At 43.7% G+C, this 4,594-nt stretch overlaps 1 pseudogene; it reads left to right on the forward strand.

The window, feature by feature from the left end:
• Nucleotides 1-2,628: 2,628 nt before the first annotated feature.
• Nucleotides 2,629-4,305, forward strand: LOC142454537 (RNA-binding motif protein, X chromosome-like; annotated as a pseudogene).
• Nucleotides 4,306-4,594: the final 289 nt, after the last annotated feature.

A 4,594-nucleotide genomic window follows, 5' to 3' on the forward strand; every position in this document is an offset into this window, starting at 1 on the left:
CCAAACTGAAGCAGCATTGAAAACAACACAATTTTAGTCTCTGAAGGATTCCCCAATTGACAAGCTGACGCGATATAAATTGAAGAGCACAAAATTCTTTTTTTAAAAAAAGAATCATTTTATTGGGGGCTCATACAACTCTTGTCATAATCCACACATACACCTATTGGAGTACAAAATTCTTAAATGAAGAGGTGACACACTGCCTTCAGAAATGTATGGGCCTAGGTGGAAAATAGATTGAGAATGAATAGCATAACATTCTTAGATTTTTGTTTACTAAAGATTTCTATGATGTTTTTAAAGCAATACTTCTGGATTTACGTGGGCACATTTCTCTTGAGAGGAAAGTGAGACCATTTCAAGTTTTACTTTTGTAAATGAAGGTGAGCAGGGAGAGCTCTATTTAACAAGCATAATGCATAGTTGAAAACTACATCCCAACCCTCTAATAGCCATTTAAGGAAAACAACAACAACAATAAAAATAAATAAATCAATCACAGGAAGAAAAGAGTTCTGGCTCCCTTCGGGTTAGATTTTTCACGAGGTGAAAATGGTTGGTGCTTGACTGCTCGCTGAAGAGTTGGTTGGGTCTAAATCCACTCGGCAGCACTATGGGAGAAATGCTTGGTGATCGGCTACTATGAGATTAACCGGAACCCCCAACCAAACCAATCGCCATCAAGTCAACTCTTACTCGTAGTATCTATAAGCAATAAGATTACAGCCACAGAAAACCCCGTGGAGAACAGTTCTGTTCTGACACACACGGGGGAAAACCAAACCAAACGACATCACATCTAGAGCTGAGGAGTCGATTCAGACTGAAGAAGCCTTAAAGAAGAGGGAGGCCTACTGAGAAAAGAAGAAGGAGATGGACACACCAGCTCAGCTCAACAGACAGTTATAGAGGGCTTTCACAACACAGAGCTGGAGTTGTGGCTAACAATGCATTTTTGTACCTATAGGCTTTTAATTTATTTGTGAGGACCTCCATCCACAAGAACTAGAGATGCTTTTGGTGTGTGAACTCTCAGCGTTTAGCAGTCCTGCACGAGGTCACTCTGAGGGAGAAAGATAGGGCTGTCTACTTCTGTAAAGAGTTTTATTGGAAACTCACAGGGGCGGTTCTACCTTGTCCTCTAGGGTTGCTGTGAGATGCTAATGAGTTTGGTTTTGGCTCGAGTGTCCAAATAGCCTGTCAAGGTCATGAGCAACAATGACAGATGGAGGAAACAGCACACCTCAGAGGAGATGAAAGAGACCTGGTGAGATTGAGAGGGAGTCAAGGTGAGTGGTAGCATGGACTGACTCCAACTCACCAGTTTACACTCCTCACTCTTCTTCATGTTCATCTGCACAACATGTATTCTAAGCACCCACAGTCGTGGTCATTCCATCCATAAGTAGAAAAAAAATTAGACAGAACTACACTTTGGTGGTTGCACATTGGGCTATGATCCGAAAGGTTGGCAGTTAGAGACCACCATCCACTCTCATTTCTACTCTCATTAACAGTTATAGTCTTGGAAACTCACAGGGGACAGTTATACCCTGTCCCGTGGGGGTGCTATGTGAGGGTGCTGTGGGGGTGCCGCTTGATGGCAATGAGTTAATGTTTGTAATATTGATTTATTGATTTCATAAAACTCATTATACTTTTCATGAGATACTACAGTTTTATTCCCTTGCCTTGTTAATTCAGTAAATAAACATAACTTAAAGAGATCAAGTGTCAAACAACCAGAGGGAGACACACGGTCATTCATTTCAGCTTTGTGTCAGGCCTCAAATTCCCATGAGATATTGTCGGTGAATTATGGAAGTGTTCAAAGAGCTAAAAATATTGTCCGCACAATTGCTCTAAGTTAAAGAGAGACAGAAAGGGATTTTCAAAGATGTACATCATACGTTCAGGGAAGAAAAGTCATCTAACTATTTCTAATAGCTCAAACACCATGACTGTTGTCTAATTGGCCTACCTCTAAAAGAAATGGACCCTACTCCTACAGGGAAAAGATGGTTAGGGGTAAATCACAAAGCTGATGATGTACAGATAAGAGCCAAGAATATTGCAAGTGAAGATGCCAATCAAGAAGCAATATGGAAATGTTCTAAACAGTTTTATTGCTTTTTTGTCAGGACTTATTTAATATTTTTCATTAATATTTTAAAATTCGTTCTTATAACATAGTCTAGTTTTGTGTACCTCTTTTATTGTTCTAATTTAAGTATTAACTGTAGGAAATAATACACTACCCTTCGGTATATCATCTCTTTATACTTCAACTGGTCACTAGGGCAGGGAGCCAGTTGTTAAATTATTTGGATCCCATCACCGGTGGGGTTGTGTGCTGGAGATGAGCTAGGGGACCACAGAAAACCCAATCTGTGCTTTGGGGCTGTGCCCCAAAGTGAGGTCATGGCATTCTTGGCCCAGTGATGTTATGACCCCGGAGCTTCCTTAAGAAGCAGTGGAAGGTGTGCATTACCGCTGCAGGCTTTCCACCTTTGCTCTCACACTGGTTAGCCAACCCTGAACTGAATTTCTATGAAGCACCTGGTTGGTGGGTTCACATGGTCTTGGTATGGTCGTCATGCCACTAAAATTCACTGCTGGGGGAAAATGGTTGATGTTTATCAGCCTGGGAAGCCTTTTCTCAGAGGGTTTAATACAGAAACAAGTGAGAAGGCCCTTGAAACAGTGCTTGGCAAACATGAATGAATCGTGGAAGCACTCCTGATGAAAGACCGAGACACCAAACCCTGGGGATTTGCTTTTGTCACCTTTGAAAGCCCAGCAGGTGCTGAACATGCAGCCCGAGATATGAATGGAAAGTCCTTAGATGGAAAATCCATCAAGGTTGAACAAGCCCCTAAAACCGACATTTGAAAGTGGTGGACGTGGGACCCCATCACCTTCAAGAAGCAGAGTTCCCTGGAGAGGTCTTTGAGGTAGAAGGAGAGACAGTGGAGGACCCAAGGAACCCTCTTCACGCGGGGTCATATGGATGACAGTGGTATTCCATGAATTCCAACAAGAGTTCTTCCAGGGGACCATGTCCAAGAAAAGGAGGACCTCCACCATGAATGGAGGACCACCTCCTAGAAGATCAGCTCTTCAGGACCCGTGTGCAGCAGTGGCGTAGGAAGAAGAGACAGTTTTGTGCAAGAGATAGTTATGGCGGCCCACCACGAAGGGAAGCCCTTCCCTCCCTTGTTCCCGAGTGTATTAGTATGGTTACTTTAGAAAAACAAATCCAAAGAAACTCATGTATAAGAGAGAGTCTTATATAAAGGGTAAGTGCGCATCAAGGAAACATCCCAACCCAGTGCTGCCCAAGCCCACAACTCCAACATTAACCCATTAACCCATATGTCCAACACCAATCCACAAAGCCCTCCTCCATCTCACAAAACAGACGCAATGATGCCAACTGCGGGAGGAAAGTCCAGCCAGTGAATGTGTAAACCTCTCAGTGCCGGCATGGGTCTCCACACGGCTGCTGCAGCACCCAGGGCTGCATCGGGGTAGGTTCATGTGGCTTCTCCTTAGGGATGTCTTGCAGGAAGTGAGCCTTGCCAGCTGAAGCAGGAAACTGACTAAGGCAGCTGCACCCTGGTCCAACCATCAGAAAGCAAGAGACCTGAGAACTTGAAAGGCGAGGCTCACCAAGTCATTTATCTCTCTGTCCTTCAATTAACCCCACATGTGTTTTTCAGCCAGGTTGGCACAATAAACTAACTACCTCACCGAGAGATGATGGACATTCTACTAAAGACAGTTGTTCAAGCAGCGGTTACTACAGTTCTTGGGATACAAGAGCTTATGGCCCATCACGAAGAGATGATACATATGGTGATTATGGTCATTCCAATTCACACGATGACTATCCCTCCCGAGGCGACCATGATAGAATGCTATGGTCATGGTGGTGACTGGTCAGACCATCCAAGTGGAGGTTCCTACAGAGATTCCCATGAGAGCGGTGGTAACTCACATCATGCTCCACCTACACGAGGGTCCCCATCACCATTTGATGGAAACAGTCGCTATGGTGAAGGGAGCAGCTCTCAGGTTGGACATGCGGAAGTCGCGACATTTGCTCACATAGTAGCTGAAGTGATCTCTACTTAAGTGGTTGTGATTGGGTTGGCAGACAAGAAAGAGGGCTCCCCTTCTATGGAGAGGGGGTATCCTCTTCCAGTTGATTTCTACAGCAGTTCAAGCCGAGGAGCACCAAGAGGCAGGGGTTGTGGAGGAAGCTGATCTGGCAGAGTGGGAGGCAGAAGTAGATACTGAAAACAGCAACACTTTGGACTCAAATCCCTGTTCAAAGAAACACACACACAAATGGGAATGAATCTGCCCTAACTATCCAGAGACTATTAAGGAAAAATTGTGTTACATTAAAAAAAATCTGTTTTAAGTTCTCTTCCATAATTTTTATGTTCTTGTGAGGAAAAAGTAAAAGCTGTTTAATTTCACTTGATTTTATGACATTGCTTTCAACAAGCAAATGTTGCATGTGTAAGCCTTGACTTGTGTACTAGTGTTGTAATGCTCTTAAGTGTCCCTGAAGGCCCCTTCC

Source organism: Tenrec ecaudatus, chromosome 8 (genome assembly GCF_050624435.1).
Source record: "Tenrec ecaudatus isolate mTenEca1 chromosome 8, mTenEca1.hap1, whole genome shotgun sequence".
Lineage (NCBI taxonomy): Eukaryota > Metazoa > Chordata > Mammalia > Afrosoricida > Tenrecidae > Tenrec > Tenrec ecaudatus.